General features: G+C 46.9%; 1 long non-coding RNA gene across 1 annotated transcript; it reads left to right on the top strand.

Moving 5' to 3' along the window:
- The first annotated feature begins 11120 nt into the window (after positions 1 to 11120).
- LOC118023761 lies at positions 11121 to 20015 on the top strand. The gene is made up of 3 exons (XR_004682883.1): positions 11121 to 11360; positions 15380 to 15474; positions 19220 to 20015. It is a non-coding gene; the product is annotated as an uncharacterized LOC118023761 (long non-coding RNA).
- Positions 20016 to 23524: the final 3509 nt, after the last annotated feature.

Raw genomic sequence — 23524 nt, 5'->3', positions numbered from 1 at the left:
GCTCCAAGTGTCAGGTGGTGTGTTGGGAGGATGGGACTTGGTTCTAATTGGGCTGCAGGGGAAAGTGGTTTGGGGGAGGTTAGGGGTGGGGTGGCCATGGGAAGTGGGGGCAGGGCAAGGTTCCTGGGGTCTGGCCTGGTCCACCTCCTTGAGCTCTTGGTTTTTGACTCTTCTTGGCTTAGCTGTGACAGGGTTTCCTCCGCCACCTAGAGAGTCCCCGCCCTTCGTGTGTATGTGTCCACTGCCTGTATTCACTCAATAGCCACCTACAGAGTGAATGCCTATGTAGGCACTGGGTTCTCGGTGTTGGGGTAACATGGCGCCTCCAGACTGCTAAGGAGAGCTCATTACTGAATGGAAAAATCACAGTGGCTCCGACAGAATGCTGTTGGGTGAGCCCAAGTGAGGAGACCTCGCACGGAGAGCTGCATCCCTGTCAGGGGACAACTGGAACAATGACCCTGATGGGGGTCAAGGGTGGGCCAGTGTGTAAGGGGATGTTCTAAGGTCACTTTGGAGAGAAGAGAACAGAGACTGTGTGTCTCATTCATCTGCCTGACTTGCAACCTGGTTGCTCTCTAAATCACTTGGAGAGGTCGAGAGTGCCACATCACGGTCCCATTTCCCCCTTCCTAGCCCCCATTCCTATTTCTTAGGTGTAAGATGGGCCAGGGAGCCTGGGTTTTAATAAGTACCTAAGGTTGCCATCCACTGAGGCGGTCACATGGAGCATTTAGTGCAATGAAATGAGCCTCTGCCGGGAAATCTTTCCATCCCGGTTGGAATTTGAAGTCAATCCCCCCAACATATGACCTGCCTGAACTGGGGGCCTAGGGAACCTGGAGGTACCTGGTTCCTTTCAGATGACGGGGCTCGGGGGGGAGAGGGGGGGCAGGCCTCGCCCTGCAGGATGTGGGAAGTGTCTTTGTAGAGACCAAATCGGACTGAAAGGGTGGCCAGCCCCCTGGGGGCTCCTACTATGCAAACCTCACCCCAGTGTGACTGGGCCGGTGTCCCCGCCACTGTTTCCCAGGGAGGGCCTGGCCCAGACCTTGTGGCTCTTGGGCAGGAGTGCGGTATGCTGTCGCTCTGGCGCCACGTCACAAATGTGCCCAGAGATTGCACAACCCTGCTTTCGGGCCTCACAGCTGCCAGTCCTCTCCGTGGAAGGGTACAGCATGTTTTCATTTGGCCTGACAAACACCGTGATCGAGCTTACAGCTTTTTATTTTTATTTTTTTAAAGATTTTATTTATTTTGACAGAGAGAGAGATAGCGAGAGCAGGAACACAAGCAGGGGGAGTGGGAGAGGGAGAGGGAGAAGCAGGCTTCCCGCCGAGCAGGGAGCCCGATGCGGGGCTCGATTCCAGGACCCTGGGATCATGACCTGAGCCGAAGGCAGATGCTTAACGACTGAGCCACCCAGGCGCCCCACAGCTTTTTATTTTCCAAGTCATGTGTGAATTGGCATCCTCCCTTCACCCCAAGCCCCATCTCCCCAACGGGTGGGTGGGGCGTGACCATATGGCATCAGTTGGAGAGATTAATTTACAATAGGTTTTTAAAAAAATCGATATGGCTGCGTGAGAATGCCTCTTTTAATTCCAGAAGTTATTATCTTGATGAGCTGGTAAAGCAGTTAAGCATTGCTGCTCTGGGGCTGGACTGCCTGGCTAGAACCATAGCTCTACTACTTAGACAAGTTATGTGGCCTGTTGGTGCCTCATATTTCTCATCTGTAGAATGGGGGTAGTCATAGTGCCTACCCAGAGGGTTGTGAGGTTAAATGCGGCTAGCACAGTCCCTGCTTAAAATAAGTGCTCCAGGGCCCCTGGGTGGCTCAGATGGTTAAGCGTCTGCCTTCGGCTCAGGTCATGATCTCAGGGTCCTGGGATCGAGCCCCGCATCAGGCTCCCTGCTCCTTGGGAGCCTGCTTCTCCCTCTGCCTCTCTCTCTCTCATGAATAAATAAATAAAGGCTTTAAAAAAAAAAAAAAAAAAGTGCTCCGAAAGTGCTACTTCCCTCTGGGCCAGGCATGGTATCCGACATTCACTAGGTGATCCATAAATGCTCTCTACTGGATTCAAAGAGCATTTACTGGACCCCTACTGTAGGTAAACCATTATGCTGGGCACCGAGGAAGATAGTATATAAATAAGACCCAATCCCTTTGCTGAAGCAAAGCTTATTCAAGTCCCTGTTGAATTCAGAGAGCATTTATTTATTATTTCAAGATGCAGCTGCTGAGCTGGTGAGGGTGTGATTCAATCTGATCAGGAGGCCGAGAGAATACCCTATTCACTCATTCATTCATTCATTCACATGGGCACTTTTTGGCCAGATCTAACTGGAGAATTGGCGGGTAGGCTAGACAAGTAGGGCGTTAACTCTTCCAGGGGAAAGGGAAGAGGCTTGCAGGACACCCCTGACCAATGCAGATGCTTAGTATTCGATTAGCCAATCAGATCCTCTCCCCTGAGAAGCAGAAATTCAAGGTGCAGGTGGCAGGAACAAAAGGTAACTGGAGCTCTTATGTCATGGGAACAATAAAGAATCCACCCAGGGCGCCTGGGTGGCTCAGTCGTTAAGCGTCTGCCTTCGGCTCAGGTCATGATCCCAGGGTCCTGGGATCGAGTCCCACATCGGGCTCCCTGCTCGGCAGGAAGCCTGCTTCTCGCTCTCCCACTCCCCCTGCTTGTGTTCCTGCTCTCGCTATCTCTCTCTCTGTCAAATAAATAAATAAAATCTTTTTTTTTTTTTAAGATTTTATTTATTTATTTGAGACAGAGAGAATGAGAGACAGAGAGCATGAGAGGGAGGAGGGTCAGAGGGAGAAGCAGACTCTCCGCCGAGCAGGGAGCCCGACATGGAGCTCGATCCCACAACCCTGAGATCATGACCTACGCTGAAATCAAGAGTCCATGCTCAACCGACTGAGCCACCCAAGCACCCCTACAGATTTGTTTTCTATGAGAACTGCTGTTCATCTCAGTCTTCTAGGGACCGGAGAGCTGAACACCTGCTGGGAAGAGTCCCCGGGACACCTCACTTCCCTTTGAATTCTGAAAGCGAACCCTTCAATGACAGCAACAGAAATGGACTCTAGCCAAAATTAGGTACAAAAGAAATGCATTGATAGGATAAAGAGGACTATGGAGCTGATCAGAAGGATGGAGAACTAGGTCCAGAAAACAGGCAGGAGCCAGGGTGCTGGGGGAAGGCAAGCAGCAGAGCGGGTCCCAGGAGTGGCCTGGCGGGGCTGTTACAGTTGGCAAACTGTCTTCCCTGTGTCTGCCGCCCTCGGACACCCCTATTGCTGCCACTGGCCACCACTCTTGCAAATGAGTTCTCGACCCCTCCACTAAGCTCTTCGCCTCTTGCCCCAGACCCGAAGACCCCAGCTGGCTGCGGGGTGGGGAGGAGGCGTATCTGGCCCCCTTTGGATTCCCCAGTGGGAGGCGGGATCCTGCAGACACCCAGACTGACTGGGGGTAAGATGCTAGTAAGTTCCAGGCAGGAAACCAGTGAGTCATTCGGGAGAGTTTAATAAAGGGATTTTTTTTTTTTTTTTTTTTTTTTGGAAGCCAGGAATCGGAAGAATTCAGAGAACTGAACAAGAGATGTGAAGCAGAGGAGGAGGCATCAGCAGGCCTACGCCTGAAGAGCCAGAGGCAGGGGCTGTCCCTGGACGGAGAGCATCTGTAGCTGGAGAAGAGGATGCCCCAGCAAGAGCTGTGAGCTTCAGGTAGCACCCAACCTTGCCGGGGAGCCTGGGGAACACATTCGGTGACCTCCTGCCCTCCCCGACCAGATGCTGTTGGGTCCCCACCCTTGGCCTGGCTCACGGAGGGGACGGTGGACAGTGGATTGGGGAAATACTCAGCACCCCCTGCAAATAGGGTGTGCCACCATCAACAAAAGCCATGTCTCTTCCTCGTACCCTGGGAGCCCTGGGAGAATCTCACTAATCTGAGGATGAATTCAGCTCACGGGGCTGGAGGGAAGGAGGGAGGGGGTCAAGGGTGATGGTAGAAGCCCCGTTGTGGGGAGGAGGCATGGTGGGGCATTGGAGGTCCCTCAGAATGCCCGTCTGCAGGTGCAGCCAAGCAAGTCTGCTCAGAGCCCCATGGGGAGGAGGGTAGAGGAGAAAATTGAATCCACTGGGACTCTCACCTGGCCCCACCTATGGCATCACAATACCCACTGAACCACCCCTCCAGAGTGATCCCTGAGGCCACTCCTGGCGGGCTAAAGGCCCACACCACCTCCCACCCTGGAGGCAAAACCTTGAAGTTGACTGAGGTTGCCCTCACCTTCCGCTTACATCCGTCCACCACACCCAGATCCTTCCTGGCCCCATCCTCCCTCCATGCTGGCCTTTCTCTCTCCCTCTGCAGACTCTTCTATCTATCAGGGACGGGGAGGTTGGGGTATGTTGTAAAAGTTGGCTGTTTTGTGCCTCGCAGCCGGCAGTGGGGACTTCTCGGGCATCAGAGATCCTTCCTGGCCTCTGCCTCTGCCCGCACAGGCTCAGTGATTCTTGAGCCATCACGGGAGGAGGCTGAGGTGTGGCTGGAGAGTGGGTGTTGTCACTAAGGTTTGGGGGATGGGAAAGACTCCGTGGACTAGCCCTCAGGGGATTCCAGAGGTTGCCTAACGAACTGGGGAATGGGATCTGGGGCCCCATCACCAGCCATTCTGGCCTACCTGACACATCATTGCCATTGCTGAGGGTGGGGGTCTTGCCATGTGCAAACCACTGGAGTCTGCTCTCTCTCTAAGACACTTCCCATGTCCTACACCACCCCCCCAAGCAAAGCCAAGCTATACCCCCCAACGGGAAGGCATTTAGTGATCCAGGGTCACCCAAGCAGGGAGGCTTCGACAGATTCACGTTGTTCTTCAGGGCAAGAAGGCCATGCTTCACCCAGAAAAGTGATGCCCTGGGGGTGCATTCAGGTTTGTAATGGGCACTGGCCAAGTTTGGCTGTCCAGTATGCATTCTCTGACTTTCTTCTGGTGAACCTCCTCTGCCCAGCCCTGGAAATTGGGGGAGATTCAGGAGTCTAGTTAAAAAAAGCTAGAAGTTCAGACCCTTGTCCTCCAAGAAGCCCAGCCAATCAGATGTTCCCCTTTGGAACTCAAACATGGGCTAGAATGGGTTCCAAGGACATTCCTCACAGGCACGTGCCCTGACCAGATTCTTTGGGCCCTGAGACCAGGCCTGTGGATCCTGTGCCCCAACCCTATGGCATTTCCTTCGTTTCTTCCTCTTTCCTAGCCTGGTCCCTCCATGCCACCCACCCCTCTCCGCTCCAACCTTTTATCATCCCAGGGAATAATGCTTAGCTTAATTCTATTAAGGAGTCTGGGTTTAGAACTAAAAAAAAAAAAAGAGCCTGGGGAAGATGTTGGTGGGACAAGGAGGCTTCCTCTGTTGCATCATAGGACCGTAGTTCCCAAGATTGGCCTTGCCAGACCCGAAGGTCCTGAAACTCTGAGGGCAGAACAAGTCCAGGGGCCTGATTATCACCTCTCATCCTGGCCCACATTCCTTCTTGCCTGGGCCTGTAAGACACACCCATGGGTGAGGTTTTCTTTGGGCAGTAGGCATCTCCTGCCCTCGGGGCCTGCCACTCTCAGGGCTGGGAAAATTACTTTCCTGGCAGGGACTCAAGGTTTGTACCAATCAGATGAGGCTCCTCATGTCCCTATGGGTCACATGGTGCTGGGTCCCTGGTACAGATGGAAAAACAAGACAAATCCCCAAGGCAAGCTCCCTTATGTGCAGGGCGCTTAGCACGCCTGACTCCCCTTTGAGTGTGCTCAGTGTGGGCCCTTGCCTCTCCTGGAGGAGGGGACTGTGTAAGAAAAGGCTTGGGAAGAAGAGCCTTGTTCGATCATTTCCCACATAATAGGGAGCCATAGAGGGTTAAGGGGCAAAGAAACAGTATGACTGCAGCTGTTCATTTATTCACTCCTGGGTACTTCCACTGGTGCTGGGCCAGTGGCAAGGACTGATTATTAATGATGAGTTAGACATCCTTTGCCCTCTAGGGGTATATGGGCAGAGTCAAGTATACAAATAAATTCAACGTAGGGTGATAGAAGGCAGTTGGGCATCGAGTAGACTCCCACCTCTTGTTGCCACCTCCACTGAACCCACACTGGTCCAAGCTGCCATCTGCTCACGCCCTGGACTCCTACTTGGTCTCCCTACGTTGGCCTGGGCCCCCTGCAGTCTGTCCTCAGCCCAGCAGCCAGAGGGGTCTTCTGCTCAAAACCCAACATTGGTCTCCATCTCGCTCTGTGTACCAAGTCCTCACAAGGACGACCCACAGGGTTCATAATAGATTCTATCTACGGGTGCACATCCTCTCTCAGATTTTTAAATTTCTGCCAATGAAATGGGTGCAAAATGATATCTCACTGTGACTTTAATTTGCATTTTCTTGATCACTGCTGATGTTGAACCTCCTCTTCATATGTTTGTTGCCATATGTGTTTCTTTTTCTGAAAAATGCCTGTCTATATCTTGTGCTCATTAAAAAAAACCCAAAAAACTGAAGTCCATACTTTATTCAAATTTCCTTAATTTTTACCTAAGTTCCTTTTTCTGTTCCAGGGAAGATACCGCATTGCATCTAACCAGCAATAAGCCCTTAGATGTTGACCTTGACCACTTGGCCAAGGTAGTATTGGGTGTCTCCACAGTAAGGTTATTCTTTTTTGCCCCCATCTCTGTGCTTCACTCTTTGGTTTTTTGGGTTTTTTTTTTTTCTTTTAAAGAATTTTTATTTATTTGACAGAGAGCAGAAGCAGGTGGAGTAGCAGGGAGAGGGAGAGGGAGAAGCAGGCTCCCCACTGAGCAAGGAGCCAGATGTGGGGCTCGATCCCAGGAATCTGGGATCATGACCTGAGCTGAAGGCAGACGCTTAACCAACTGAGCCACCCAGGCGCCCCTGTACTTCACTCTTTGGAAGGAAGTCACTTGGTACTTTCACACTTATGGAATGGGAAGTTATGCTCCTCAAGGGCAAGTATCTACATACATTATTTGGAATTCCACACAGATTTGTATCTTTTCTACTTATTTGTTTGTTCAATGACTCATTTATATCAGCATGGGTTCATAGATATTTACTTTATACTTTTTTTTTAAAAGATTTTATTTATTTATTTGAGAGAGAGAATGAGATAGAACATGATGGGGGGGAGGGTCAGAGGGAGAAGCAGACCCCCCGCTGAGCAGGGACCCCGATGTGGGGCTCGATCCCGGGACTCCAGGATCATGACCTGAGCCGAAGGCAGTCGCTTAACCAACTGAGCCACCCAAGCGCCCTATACTTTATTTATTTTGTTGCTCAAATTATTCCAGCTCTGGCCACTGACAGCTCTTTCAAGTTGGCTTCTGGGTCCTTTTGACATACCCCTATCATTGTGGGTTTTCTTTCTTTTTTTTTTTTTTTTATCTCTTCATTACTTTCCATTTGTGCCCATTTTTCCATGGGTTATTTGTATCCTTCTTCTTATGTCACAGGTATTCATTATACACTCCTGAAAATCATCCTTTGTCTGAGTCTTTTGATGGGCAAACATTCTTACTTTTAGTTAAACTTATTAAATTTTATTATATAATCAGTTCTGTCATGGCTCATTTAGGAAATCTTTTGCTACTGTGAAGTCTAAAAGATATTTGAATACCTAAAAATATCTAAAATATATCTTCTAAAGTTTTGTTTTTAAATTGAAGTCCTTCATCCATCTGGAATAGGATTTCCGTATATAGTGTTGAGACAAGGATCCAATTTCATCTTTTTCCTGGTGAGTAATCAGGTCCATTTATTGCATGTTCCTTCTTTTCCCCACTGACCTGACTTGCCACTTTTGTTAAGTATCAAAGTTCCACAGATGTGTGATCTGTTTCTGAGCTTTCTCTCTCTTTTTTAAAAAGATTTTATTCATTTATTTGACAGAGAGAGAGAGAGAGAGCACAAACAGGGGGAGTGGCAGGTGAGCAGAGAGCCAGGACCCCGGAATCATGACCTGAGCCGAAGGCAGACACTTAACCAACTGAACCACCCAGGCGCCCCTGACCTCTCTCTTTTTTTATAAAAATGATTTTATTTTTAAGTAATCTCTACACCCAACATGGGGCTTGAACTCAAACCCCGAGATCAAGAGTTGCATGCTCTTCTGACTGAGACAGCCAGGCGCCCCTCTTTTCTAAAACTTTATAATAAGCCCTGACGTCTCCCCATGCCTCTATTTCCAAGCCCCTGCTGTTCTTCAGAAATATCCTGGCTATCCCTGGCTCTTCGCTTTTCCATATACATTTTAGAATCACCTTATTATAGTTCTATGGAAAAATTCCTGTAGATTCTGATCAGAATTGCTTTGAATCTACAGATCAATTTGGGGGAAGCAGATTTTTTTTCCCCTCCTCAAACAGCAGAAATTTATTTTCTCACAGTTCTGGAGGCCAGAAGTTTGAGATCAGGGTGCCAGCATCATAGGGTTCTGGTGAGAGCCCGCGTCCTGGCTTGCAGACAGCTGCCTTCTTGCTGTGTCCTCACATGGCAGAGAAAGAGCGAAAGCAGACATCTTTAGAATATTAAACCTTCCTATCACAAAATGCTATAACTTCAGGAAAATACTGGTAAATGTTTAATGACCAGTTCTCCGGGGGGTGGGGGGAACACATTCATACACATGAATACGTACATTTATTATAAATTTTAATGATATAAAGGATATGTAGCACACAATTTAGAAAAAAACAACAAAATATGCAATTCTCTTTATCGTACTCTGTATTGTCCATATAGTACTGATTTTCACAGAACGCTTTCACTGGTTTTTGCTGAACACTTGTATCTGCTGCCATAGGATGGTTTGCAATTGATGAGTAAATATAGTTCTCAATTTAAATGCAGGTTCATTTTGTTTTGTTTTGTTTTCATTAATGAGTAAGATGAAAGCCACACATGATTTCCATTGTGTACCCTTCTTTTTCTTCTTTTTTTTTTTAAAAAAACAACCTTTTACTTTTTATTTTTTTAAGATTTTTTTCACAGAGACACAGCGAGAGCAGGAACACAAGCAGGGGGAGTAGGAGAGGGAGAAGCAGGCTTCCTGCCACTGAGCAGGGAGCCCCATGCGGGTCTCCATCCCAGGATCCTGGGATCATGACCTGAGCCGAAGGCAGATGCTTAATGACTGAGCCACCCAGGCGCCCCCAAAAAACAACCTTTAAAAATGCAGAATCAGGGGCGCCTGGGTGGCTCAGTTGGTTGAGCGACTGCCTTCGGCTCAGGTCATGATTCTGGAGTCCTGGGATTGAGTCCCGCATCGGGCTCCCTGCTTGGCAGGGGGTCTGCTTCTCCCTCTGACCCTCCTCCCTCTCATGCTCTCTGTCTCTCATTCTCTCTCTCACAAATAAATAAAATCTTAAAAAAAAAAAAAATGCAGAATCAGGGCGCCTGGGTGGCTCAGTTGGTTAAGCAACTGCCTTCGGCTCAGGTCATGATCCTGGAGTCCCGGGATCGGCAGGGAGTCTGCTTCTCCCTCTGACCCTCCCCCCTCTCATGTGCTCTCTCTCTTTCTCTCTCTTTCAAATAAATAAATAAAATCTTAAAAAAAAAAATGCAGAATCACTCTTAGGCCACTCAAAGACAAGCTTTGGTTCAATTTGACTCACTGGCCCAAACTGACTGACCCTTGGTCTATATCCTTGAGATCGTTTATATCTATTGTATCTGACTGGTGAAAATATTATACAATGGTATATTACTGTGCCTCTCTTCCCAACTTTGAGTTCAGTGACATCACATGGGTGGCTAGAAATTGGGCAGTGTTTACACTGCCTGAATTGGCAAACACTGAAAACCAAGGCTTGATTATTTGTTGTCTAGACTAAAAGGTGATGCAGTTAATGTTGATAATGCAGCTCAAACCTAAAATGCGTAACCATCCCATTATGAGTAGCATAAAGAATTGAGGGAAAAGAATCTTCATTAAAGAAATCACTCATATTATTTTAACGAACAAGGAAATTTGCAGCATACACCTTCCGATACTGGGACCCTCACTTCCCAGGGCAGGGTGGCCATGCTTGGCAGCAGGGATAGGCACGTGACCGCCTTCTGGCCAACCAGAGTTGTGGGGCCAGTGATGGTCACGTGATCCGACTCAGGCCAATCAGAGTGAATTCTGAGGCATTTGCTCAAACTCTGGGGCCATGCATGCTCTGTTTCTGCTGGGTTGCTAAGCTGCTGGGGCCACCGCAGGGAGAAAACCAGTCTGAGTGTGAAGCCGACAGAAGAGGGCAGGGCCAAGACTTGGAGGGAGTCCTGATGTCTTTGCTGGAACACCCACATCCCATGGGACTGCAGAGAATTTCCCTGGATTTTCCGTTAAGCGAACCAATACATGCTTACACTCTTTCACTGAAGCCTGTCTGAGTTGGGCTATTTGATTCTTTTTTTTTTTTTTTAAAGATTTTATTTATTTATTTATTTGAGAGAGAGAATGAGAGAGAGAGAGCATGAGAGAGGGGAGGGGCAGAGGGAGAAGCAGACCCCCCGCTGAGCAGGGAGCCTGACGTGGGACTCGATCCCGGGACTCCAGGATCATGACCTGAGCCGAAGGCAGTCGCTTAACCAACTGAGCCACCCAGGCGCCCCGCTATTTGATTCTTGTAACGGAGTCTTTGAATGGCCCGTTCCAGACCCTGAGCTGCAGTTCCAGTCTGGAAGGTATAGACAAGCTAGACCAAGAGAGATGCATAAGGGACCAGGCATCGGGAGATCAGTGTCCTATACCGGATTTACCCCCTTTTGAGGGCCTGCTCTTGGGACCTCCATTTCCCCATCTGGTGTCTATTCTCAAAGGTGCGCAGAGATAGGCAGAGGTAAATAGAAGTTTCTTGGCCAGGGGCGCCTGGGTGGCTCAGTCGTTGGGCGTCTGCCTTTGGCTCAGGTCATGATCCCAGAATTCTGGGATCGAGTCCCACATCGGGCTTCCTGCTCGGCAGGGCAGGAAGCCTGCTTCTCCCTCTCCCACTCCCCCTGCTTGTGTTCCCTCTCTTGCTGTGTCTCTCTCTGTCAAATAAATAAAAAATCTTAAAAAAAAAAAAAAAGTTTCTTGGCCAAAGTGCTCACAGTAATTTTCCTTCCGTCAGGGCATCTGCATTCAACAGAGAGAGCTCCTGGTGGCCGATCGATCGTAGAAGTCATCCTGTAATGGCTCACATCAACAAATGCTTTCTCTCCCACAACTTCCTGGTGTGATACAGAAGTTTGTTGTGACTACTAACCGATGCCGTGGGAAGGCTAAGGGGAAAGAGCACGGGGCACGTAGTAAGCCAACCCTGGGTTTTATTTCTGGTTTATGCCACTTACCACCTATGTTGGACAGGATGTTGGACAAGATATTTAGCTTCTCCGAGCCTCAGTTTATTCATCCATCAAATGGGACTTTGAAGATTAATAACAATGCCCAGCATATAGGAGGTGCTCACTAAATGGTAGATGGTATTATGAGAAAGATGTGTGGCTTTCCACCAGATTAGCATGGGTTTTAAAGTTTGACTGTATCAAAGGCTCACCTGCTGCTTTGAAAGACCAAAGAGCCTCTAGACGTACCTACAGGATTCTGATTTTTTTTTTTTTTTGGACAAGCGAATGAGTTCATGCATTTCTTCTGAAATTAAAAACAATTAGTTGTGAAATAAAACTGAGACATACACAGGTCACAAGGTGGATAAATACTCAAGAAGCTTCCGACTCCTGGCCTGATGCTATCTTGAGAGCATCTCTCTAAAGGGCAATCATGTTTGGCTCCAGCCCAACCTTGCAATTTTTCAGGATGAATCGGAAACTGAGTTTTTTATGTAAAATATCCAGGTTTTTATTTTTATTTTTATTTTTTTAAAAAATTTTATTTATTTATTTGAGAGAGAGTGAGAGAGAGAGAGAGCACAAGAGGGGGGAGCGGGAGAGGGAGAAGCAGGCTCCCCGCCGAGGAGGGAGCCCGATGCGGGACTCGATCCCGGGACTCCAGGATCATGACCTGAGCCGAAGGCAGTCGCTTAACCAACTGAGCCACCCAGGCGCCCAATATCCAGGTTTTTAAAAGATCATGTGGAAACTCAAGAGCATTATGCTAACTGAAATAGCCAGACACAAATAGACAAATACTGTATGATTCTACTTACATGAAGTACCTTGAGTAGGCAACTTCACAGAGACATGAAACAGAATAGAGGGGGCTTAGAGGAAGAGGGGGATGGGGAGTTATTGTTTGATGGGTAACATGTTTCTGTTTGGGAAGATGAAAAAGTTCTGGATATGGATGCACAGCATTATGAATATTCTCAATGCCACTGAATTGCACACTTAAAAATGGCTAAAATGGGGGCACCTGGGTGGCACAGTTGGTTAAGTGTCTGCCTTCTGCTCAGGTCATGATCCCTGGATAGAGCCCTGAACCCCTAGGGTCCTAGGATAGAGCCCTGCATCAGGCTCCCTGCTCAGCGGGGAGTCTCCTTCTCCCTCTCCCTCTCCCCCACCTCCCACTTGTGCACACGCTCTCTCTCAAATAAATAAATAAAATCTTTTAAAAATGGTTAAAATGATTAATTCTATGTTATGTAGATTTTACTACAGTAAAAATAAATTGTATTAAAATAAAAGGGAGCGGGGAAAAAAATGTGTGGACCAAACAGAAGTCAGAAGACCAGATTTGGCCAGTTTGCAACTCCTGGTTGGTGTATCCCTATTTGGAATGCTAACTCTGGCCCGTTTCCCTTTCACCTACCCAAATTCTGCTCATCCTTCAAGGACTGGCCCAAATGTCACCCCTTTTCATTCCCCAAGGCTGAAGGTCCAGCGACATTGAGGCCACTCTGCTGCATGGCCGGGGCGAGCTCCTCGAGAGCCACATTCCCCAAGCTGCCACCCCTTCTATCCCATTTTCTTGTCTTCTGGTCCACTTTAGCCCTTTTTATTACTTCGCTGGCCATGTAGGCCTCTGAGATTTCACCCTCCACAGACTGTCCGGTCCCTGAGGACAATGATAAGATCTGTTTTCCCGTGTTCTCACACAATTCAGTGCCGTAGCATTATGGTGTGACTGCTCCTTGCCAGACTTGGGGCCAGGGGCCTGGCTACAGAGAGGAGAGACCTAAGGAGCCCCAGTCTTACTTCCTTTGGGGCAGAACTTTGTTGTTTGTTGGTTTAATCCAGGGTGTGTCATCCTGGGCACCACTGACATTTTGACCCTTGTGGTGGGGGGCTGTCCTGTGTGTTGGAGGGTGTTTGGCACATCCATGGTCTTCACCAGTAGTAGTTGTGACAACCAAAAATATTTCCAGATATTTCCAAATGTCCCCTGGGCGCCAAAAAGAAACCCCAGTTGAGAACTGGTTTCATTCACAGATTCGTTTACCTACTAAGCGCTTTCTTCAAATGAAGATCCAAGACAAGGGTGGGGGGGATCATAGGCAGGTTGAAAGCTGGATACATTTTTAAAAAATTAACATAATTTAGCTATGGTTACCCAGAATTCTAAGCGTTCTTCCTCCCAGTGTTAGATCCCAGCTCTTCTGCTCAAATCTGGAAGTCTGAGTGCCGTCTAGTTTAAAAAGGGATTGACTTCCCTTACTGGGTGTTTGCTGTCACCTGGTGGTAGTTTTGTTCATTGCAAGCTGGAGGGAGTTCCAATCCAGTTTCACCAAACACCAGCACATCCAAAGGTTAAGACAATTTGACTCGCTTTTCTCAGATGCTAGAAAGCAGTTCTAAGTTCACAGCTGAGCCAGGCCCTTCAGAAAGTAGTTTGGAGTTACCAGGAGATGGTCCAAGCAGCAACCTGCCAATTTCCTACGGCCTTGGTTTGAACTTGGGGTGCATTGACTTTGCCCCCACTTTTCCTACTAGTAAAGGTCCTGTCTGGCATGTGTTTATAATTTATTATTACGTGCATTCGAATTCATTCTGTGAAAGTCTTTTTCAGAATTTCGTAGTACACGTGCAGATAATTAGACATATTGAGGATGTCATAAAAAGGGGGCATCTTGTATTAAAGCAGGGTTTTCCAAATTCGTCTGAAATTAGAAACTAAGTAGGTCTCGAGTAGGGCCCTCTGGTGACTGTTAGCAGCAAGCAGGTCTGGAAACTTCAGTGTCACGGGTGTCAGAGCTTTTGCTCTGGTGACTCAGCCTGCTGCCTCTCCTCGAGGATGGGGAATACCCCTGAGACTCAGTCTTCAGGTCTGTGCTACCTGCTGTCCATCTGGGCCCAGATAAAATGGTTATTCGGGGCTCAGGCCTGGGCAAAAGCCAAGTTCCACCACTGTTATTAGGGATGATATTTAATAGCAATAAGAGCAAAGTTTCAACAGACTTAGGGAATTCAAGAGAGTGAGACTTGGGTCTGTTTTTAGCACAGCAACCAGACTCATTCTGGTACGACACGTCACTGCTCTGTCCCAACCCCCCTAATGATTTGGCATTTCTCTTAGAGTAAAAGCCAAAGTCCTCACATGGGCTCACAAGGCCTTAGGTGACTCTTTCCCATCAGCCCATCAGCTCCATTCGCCCAGTCCTGTTCTACATGTGCATCATGAATGTTCTGTCTCAGGGCCTTTGCACCTCCTGTCCCCCTGTGCCTGGGATGCTCTGTCAGACTGACTCCCCACCCCATCTTCTTCAAGTTTTCTCTCAGCCCCCTCCCCCTCGGAAACCCTCCCCATCCCCTGGCCCAGCTTTATGTTTGAGCACCTGTTGTCTCATCTCTCATATATTTTTTTTTTGACACTTTATCTATCTCCCCATAACAGAGGGCAGGGACTTCTTTTAATGGAAAAATTCTTGCAGACTGCAGGCCTTTATTGACATGGTGTGTGCATCAGCAATAAGGCAGACAAGGCAGACTTGCAAATGAAAGATCTCTCTCTTTGGAAATAGGGACATTATTTGAAGGAAACCATTTATAAGCCATTATATAGTTATTGTAAAAGATGTCTTGTAAAAATGGTCAGTCTTTTATACATAGTCCATGAAGCAATATGATAATCTCACATCTTGGTTTCATAGGCTTAGATGAGATCTGACCTATACTTCCCCTGCTCAGTACCTTGAGGGTTTATTCTGTCCAAGAAGAAATGGAACAGGGCAGAACAGTTGGGTGGACAGTTGCCCTGGATTTGAGAATACCCACATTGGAGAACGAGTACCAAGAAATGAACCGTGATTGCTGGGCTGGTTCTAACAAAAACGAGTTTAATCCCGGATGCCTCTAGGGCCTGAGGTTCTAGGGTCAGTGTTGGATGCGGTCTCTGAAGGCCTGGTGTCAAGCTCTGTCTCTGTCACTCCTAGGCATGTCACTGTGGGCCAACCCAGTGCCCAGCACATAGTAGGTGCTCCGTGAGAAGGAAGCTGGAGTTGGCGATGCACTCTTGGAGGCACTGGAGGTGAGAAGGGTAGTTAGAAGACCCTGGGGACTCACAGGGAGTCCCAGGTGAGGCGGGGGGAAACGGTGAACGTGAACCTGTTCTGGGAAGAAGAGGCTGGAAACCGGGAAGTCCTGATGGGGCCTGAGAGAATGCACTGGGTACAACCAGGAGGAGAGGGCTGGGCGAAGGGGACCGTATCTTGGGGTGATAACGATGTTTTAATTTCTTTTTTCTCCCCTCTTTCCTCCCTTCACCTTGATTCCTGAAGTCATATATTTCCTAGTGGTAGAAAATTTGTAAATTATAGAAAAGAACTAAGAAAATCTCACACCCAGAGATGGCCCTTGCTAACATTTGAGTGCCTATCCATGTAGTCTATCTTTGACATTATTATTTTTTTTAAGATTTTATTTATTTATTTGAGAGAGAGAATGAGATAGAGAGAGCATGAGAGGGAGGAAGGTCAGAGGGAGAAGCAGACTCCCTGCTGAGCGACATTATTAATTTTTGATTATACATAATACATGGATATATTCTTCTTGTACAAAATTAAGGCATTACAGATAGGTCTCGTGTCCCCTTAGACAGGCAGCCCCACTCCTGATCCCTTCCCTCCAGGTCTTGCCTCCCAGATGACCACTCCATCAGGGTAATAAATGTCATTCCAGACAGTTCTCTATGTGCATGGAGATGTAGAGACCTATTTTTAGTTGGAAATATACTTTATATTGCAAATTCAGCTTTGTGGCTGCATTTTTTTTTTATTTGACATATGAGTACTTTTTCTATATACTTCTATATGTCCTTGAAGAGAATATATATTGTTTGAACTGTATTGCTCATATTGATGTGCAACTTGCATGATTTAATGATTTAGGGCAAAGGGTTGAGAGTGGAGGCTCTGGAAGTTGATTACATACATTTGAATCTTGTTTCTACCAATTATTAGCTGTGTGAGCTTGGGTGGGTTACTTAACCTCTCTGTGCTTTACTGCCTCCTCTGTGAAAGAAAGCTTTTAGTAGTTAGTATCTCACTTCCTCAAAGAGTTGTTTTGAGGGCAAATGGGATCATACATATCAACTATTAAAAACAGTCCCTGCCATGTGGGACGCTACAAATAAATGTTAGATCTGATAAATTTGTTAATACCTCTGGGACCATCTCATTCTTAAGTGGTAAAATAGCATAATGGCTAAGAGCATGGACTCTGCCACCTGGGCTCAAACCCCAGGATCACCCGTGGGCCAATAAACTTTGGGCGAGTTTCTTAATTTTTCTATTCTTTAATCTATAAAATGGCTTAGTTAAAATCCAAACATTATGGAGTGAGATCAATGTGCCTAAGTATTTAGAAGGTACCTGCCCTTATGTGTCAGCTAGTAAGTTTCTTTTTGTCTGCTACCTAATATTTCAAATAATTATGATAGTAGTTTAAAAAGCCATTTTTCTATTAATGGACACTTAGTCCATTTACCCACCTCCTCTCTCATGCTTGTTTCTCTGCCCAGAAGACGAATTGCTGGAGGGACGCCTGGGTGGTTAAGTCTCTGTCTTCAGCTTGGGTCATGATCCCGGGGTCCTGGGATCGAGCCCTGCATCAGGCTCCCTGCTCAGTGGAGAGCCTGCTTCTCCCTCTGCCACTCCCCCTGCTTGTGTTCGCTCGCTCTCTCTCTGTCCAATGAATAAATAAAATCTTTTTTAAAAAGAGGAATTGCTGGGTCACTGGGAATGTACATTTCAATTTCTTAATTGAAAAAAAATTTTTTAATGCATATAGATTTATTACTTTAAATAGTTGGAATAGTAGTGTCAGCCAGTTTTTTCACTTAACTATATGGTGTGAATAATTTCCAAATATCATCGAATATTTGAAGCATTTTCTTCATCCATCTTTTTATAGCCATTATAGAAAATTGTAAACATACAAAAAGTAGAGAGGATGGTAAAATGAACCTCCAAGTACCCATCCCCCAGCTTCAATAAATGTCAACATTTTGCCGTACTCTGTACAGCACTGTTAATAATGGCTTAATATGCATAATAAGCTTGTGTTGTCATTTATAAGCCCATTCCTTATTGTTGGAAAATTAAGACTTTATTTTGTCACTATGATAATATGATTTAAATGTCTCACATTTAGGGGCGCCTGGGTGGCTCTGTCGGTTAAGCATCTGACTTGGGCTCAAGTCATGATCCCGGGGTCCTGGGATTGAGTCCCACGTCAGGCTCCCTACTCAGCGGGGAGCCTGCTTCTCCTTCTCCCTCTATCCCTCCCCCTGCTTGTGCTCTGTCTCTCTCCCTCTCTCTCAAATAAATAGATAAAATATTTTCTTAAAAAAAGTCTCACATTTAGTGATAGAGTACAGGAATGTTTTGCCATTCTGTTTTTGGATATTGCCCCTCTCCCTGCTTAGCCTAGCGCTAATCTTCTGCCCACCGGTTTCTCAGAGGCAGAGCTGGAGACAAGGATTCTGTGCACGTGACTTCTTGAAGGACAGAGGGAAGCAGAACAGGGAAGGGAAGGGCTGAGCAAGCCTGTGTAATCAGGGACCCTTGAGCGTAGCCTGACCTTTCACACCCGGGTGCTCTGGAGTAAAACTCATACCACTGATTTGTCCTGCTATGGGCAGAGAGGTGAGCTTTTGCTCCCTCACATCTGCCAGACCCTGGCTGCCCAAGGAGTGGGATATAACCTGCCAGGCATCTTAGGGGGGAGGCAGAGGTCATAGGGTCATGTAGGGGAGGGTGACAGCCTGTGTGGGGGTTTGGAACGCCCTAACACCCACATCCTGCATCCCGAGACCCTTGTTGACACTTATTGATGAGTGAGGTTTCATAAGAAGCATCTGTGAGGTTAAAGCCAATCTTCAGAGCTCTTGGATTAAACTGGAAGATTTGGGGTTGGAGAGGCGGGAGGCAGGAAATGAATCTCTCCTCTTTTCATATCTGGCTGCAAAGCCCACAAACGCCCAAGCTCAGGCTGCAGCTAGATATGGAACGAGATGAAAGATTGGGCCACATGATGGCTCAAATGGAATTTAAGACATAAACAAAAAAAATCAGTCAAAGAGCTGCAGGAGGCTGCGGGGGGTGGGGGGCAGAGCGGGAGGCAGAGGGAAGATTATCCTAAGCTTTGGCAGATTTATGGGCCTTTGGAAAAAGCTGGCAGGGGGCAAAGGAGCCTCTGAGAGGGATGGATAGTGAGGTTCTGGGATGAAGCTACTATTTGTCAGGAAGATAGGTACACATAGGAAGGCAGCATGGGACTCTCCTGGCTGCCTCACAAAGTTCAGGTTCGATATGCAGGTTAGGGTAGGCTCTTAAGGGATTAAATATCCTCAGTTTTAGAAGACTGGGGTCTGGCCTTCTGAAGGACACTGGCCTGCTGTCCCTCCTGCTGCAAGAGACCCAGGATGGAGAGGGCAGCAGATACCGCCACTCATATCCTGAGTTGCATCATACCCGCACGTTTCATTTGATTGAGAAGTGGACCGTAAGAATCAAAATCTTTAAAAAATCTGGGACTCCAGGAGCATAGGACCAGTGTGCCTGCATGGCTTCAATGGGACTATCTCAGTAATGGCTGCCCCCTTTAAAGTGTGCATGCCACAGTCTCCACTACTCCCTAGTGCCTCACATCTGCCTGCTTCACTCATTTACAAGGTGTGGGTGGCCCTGCAGGGGGTTGGGGTTTCCCATTCATGATGGCTTCCAGAAGTCTCATCTCAACTCATCTTTTTTTCTTCTCAATCATCGTTTGAGGCTCCATTCCCTACCTCTGGCTATAGCAATTTGTGTGACATCCAGGAAAGCAATGATGGGTGGAGGAACAAGACCAGCATAGAAGGTAAGGATATGAGTCCTGGAACCAGACTTTCTGGGTTCAAATCCTGCATCCAGTACTATAGTGAGCTTGGAAAGTTGCTAAGACTCCCTCCTCCATTCTGGGGTCTCAGTTGTCTTATCTAAAAAATGGGAATAATGAAATGAATAAATACATTTAAAGCTTTTAGTAATGATAAAGGGCTCCATAAATGTTAGATACTACTGTGATTGCTAGTCCCGGACACTGACGTCACTGTGCCTCCAGCCACGCAAGGCCACTCGAAGGACTGTGCTTTCACGGGCCATCTGTTAACAGCTGCTTTAGGCAGGCCACAAAGATGCTCTCCCAGCCATGCGCAGCACTGACCGTGGGCCTCCACGAAGGGGCCCTGCCTGTTCCCCCAAAGCCCCAGCAGGAGGTACCAGAGTCCCAAGCATGCTTGTGGCACTTCCACGGGAGGGACCCCCGCCAGGGCACTTTGTGCGGTGGGCCCAGGCCCCTCCCCCAACGTGTCCTGCCACCACTCTGTTGTCCTTTGGATCTCAGGAAGCCACTCCTTTCAGAGCCACACGTCCCTCCCCAGTTCCAACAATCACATCTGTCCTGTCCACCTGCACTAGGATACCCTCAGGTGGAGAATTGATACCACAGCCAATTCCTAGGCCAGGAAATGTCAATTCCCTGAAGCCCATGAATCAGAATCTCTGAGGTCAGGGATGGCAATTCATACACACACACACACACACACACACACACACACACGGAGTTTTTGAGATAAAATTACATTCACGTTCTGCCAAAGGCACAAATCTTAACTGTGCCGCCTGATGAATTTTGCCAAACGTACATCCCCGTGTATCCCATACCTCAGTCAAGCAAGACAGAACATGGCCATCCCCCAGCGGTTCCTGTCTTCCCCCTCGTAAGACACTGCCCTCCCCCACCCACTGTCCCGATTTCTATCCCCTGTTGGTTTTGTCTGCTTATGAGCTTCAAGTAGATGACATCGTATACTATGTACTTCTTCTGGCTTCTTTTTCTCAGCCCAGTGTTTGAAATTCATCCATATTGTTGCACGTATCACTGGTTGGTTCCTTTTTATTTCTGAGTACCATTCGACTATGTGCATGCACCACCATTTCCTTGTCTGTTCTTTGATAAACACTTGTTTCCAGTTCGGGGCGGTTATGAAGAAAGCTGCTATGAGCATTCTTGTTCAAGGCGTTGTGTGGACACATGCTTGCATCTCTGCCGGCTAGAAATCTAGCAGTGGGATTGCTGGGCCTTTGGTCGAGTCTGACAAACTGGTTTCCAAAGTGGTTGTAGCGTTTTGTACTCTCACCAGCCAAATATGAGAGTTCCAGTTGCTTCCCATTCTTGCCAGCCCTGGGTGTTGTCAGGCTTTTAAATTGTAGCCATTCTAGTGGGTGTGAAGTAGTATCTCATTGTGGTTTTAATTTAGAGGTCTCTGATGACTGAGGAGGTTGTCTGGTTGTTTTTTAATGTGTTTACTGGTATGTCATAAAGTGCCTATATAAGTCTTTGGACCATTTTTAAAAATGAGTTTGTCTTTTTTATTGTTAGCTTGCAGAAGTTCTTTATTTATTCTGGATATATGTCCTCTGCCATATATATGTATTAGAAAAATGTCCTTTCGGTCTGTGACTCGCCTTTTCATTTTCTTAATGGTGTCCTTTTGATACTCAGAAATTTTAATTGTTGGTGAAAACCAGTTGGTTGTCTTGTTCCTTTTGATTAGGGCTAGTTTTCTGTCTAAGAGTCATTGCCTATTGACCATATTTTTACCAGATAATGGGTGCATTGTCGTGTATTTTTCCCCTGCAAGCACCATTCCTCAATACATGCATACACACACACACAGACCTGCCACATGGAACAAGGAACCCAGAACTTAAGTATCTATGACATGATGGGTCAGAGACAATGGTTTTTCCCCCCCAAATCCATATCCTCTTCTTTTTAGTAATAAGGATTCAATTATCTGGGACACGTGCCTCCACTTAAGACATTTCCCAACCAGGGGTAGCCGATGTGACTAAGTTTTGTCCAATGACTAGTAAATGGAAGTGGATATAAAATTTCAGAGGGGTGCCTGGGTGGCACAGTTGGTTAAGTGTCCAACTCTTGATTTTGGCTCAGGTCATGATCTCAGGGTCCTGGGATTAAGCCCTGCATCGAGCTCCGTGCTCTGCGGGGGTCTGCTTGAGAATTCTCTCCCTCTCCCTCTGTCCTTCCTTCCTCTCTCTCCTTCCTTCTCTCTCTCTCTCTCAAATAAATAAATAAATCTTTAAAAAAACTTCAGAAATGTATTCTTAAAAGCGATGAAATGCCCCTTCAGGTTTCTGTCCTCCTTCCTGCTGGCTGGAACCTGGGCATGAGCTGGAGCTTAAGCAACCATTTTGGGCAGTGAGGCAGGATGCTAAGGATGCTGGAGCCAGAATGTAGAAGGAGCCTGGGTCGTTGATGATTTAAGAGCCACCATCTTATCTGCATGACCTCTCTTCAGACTTCTCTTATGTGACAGAGAAATGATGTCTCATCTTGCTCAAGCCAATAGGTGCTAGTGTTGTTATCATTATTATTTTTGGTTTTTTTTATGCAGTTGAATCAAATACTAACACTTGGCTGCTTTCCTGGTTGGGAGAGGAGGAAAGTCAACTTTTCATTCTTTGGTTAGTGGATGTGACCAAAAAAAAAGGCAACACAAAGCCAAACCAAAACCAAAACCAAACACCAAGTAGCTTCTCTGGAACATTCCTATAGCCTTTGCAAGTTTCCTCTTGGAGTCTCATTGCACCCTGCCAGGTGGGTTGGATCCGGATGAGCATTACTGACTCCCCCTGACACATGACGGGGGCTGAGATTCAGAAGGCAAAATGTCTTGCCCCCTGTCCCAAACAGGCCACAGGTAGAATTTGGGTCCCCTGACTTTTTCCCCAGGGCATCACAAGAATACCTGGGAACAATAATGGTGCAATAAGGCCTGTAAATGAAGTGTCTCAGAGGGTAAAGGTGAAACCCTGCTCCCCCATTCACAGTGGGGTGTGCCAGGGCCAGGACTGGGGAGAGGCAAGGAGGTGCCTGCCTGCTGTCCCCACATTGGCATGACCCCCATTGCCTCTCTAGCCTCACTTGAGACCCTGCTGTGGGGTGCGCTGCTCGACTTCTCTCTAAACAGCAGACCCTCACGGCCGAAAATTAGTTCTAAAAAGAAAATGGTATCGTGGCAAGACCCAGGGCTGCAGCATTAGACTAGCCTGGGTTCAAATCCTTTTTTGGTTCCTTATTTATGTGACCTTGGGCAACTTCTTCCACTCAGCCTCCTTTCCTCCTCTGAAACATGGGATGCTTTGAAATGGTTCTTGGCAGGATTAAATTAAACAGCATAAATAAAGTTTTTGGCATATGGAGTTCCTTTCCCTTAACTTTCCCTTTATTATAATAGGGTTCTCCAGTGTTCCTTGTCCCTGAGAAGTGAGAAACTGTTAATTCAATATATTCTAATTATGCACCCTTCTGGGTGTAAAGTATGGTGCTAAGATTATTCACTAGCTGGAGATAAAGCAAACCCGATCCAGCAATCCAGGAAGGAGCAGCTCTGGTTGCTCAAACACCCATGCTCCCGGCTTGCTGAATGGAAGGCAGGGAGCAAAGAGTCTTCTTTGCCAAAATAAATGGCAATAGATCCTCCCTAAATGTTGCCAGCTGGTGAAATGCACCAATGGGCTAAGTCAAGCCCATTCACACTCACAACACAGAAATTATTCCTGTTCTCAGGTTCTTTTCTTTCTTTCATTCATTTGACACATTTATTAAGTGCTCATTCTGTACAAGGCCTTGCATTGAAATGAACATATTTTAATTTTATTTGCAGTAATACATTTCAGGAAAAAAAAAAACAACCCAGAGAAGTTGCTTCTTGCCAGGATAGATATTACTAAAACACCAAAGAAATTGACAATTTTAAAAATCAGGACCAGGGCATTTGGGTGGCTCAGTTGGTTAAGTGTCCAACTCTTGATTTCTGCTCAGGTCATGATCTCAGGATTGTGGAATCAAGCCCCCTGTTGGGCTCCATGCTCCACGGAGTCTGCTTGAGATTCTCTCACCCTTTCCCTCTGTTCCTCCTCCCAGTCCTGCTCTCTCTCTCTCTCTCTCTCAAATAAATAAATAAAATCTTAAAAAAATAACTAAAAATAAAAATCTGGACCATATTGGAT

The sequence above is a fragment of the Mirounga leonina genome, unplaced genomic scaffold (genome assembly GCF_011800145.1).
Source record: "Mirounga leonina isolate KUSES-001 unplaced genomic scaffold, KU_Mleo_1.0 Mir_180, whole genome shotgun sequence".
Taxonomy (NCBI): Eukaryota; Metazoa; Chordata; class Mammalia; order Carnivora; family Phocidae; genus Mirounga; species Mirounga leonina.
Note: the sequence above shows the minus strand (reverse complement) of the source record. Positions and strands in the feature narration are given on the sequence as shown.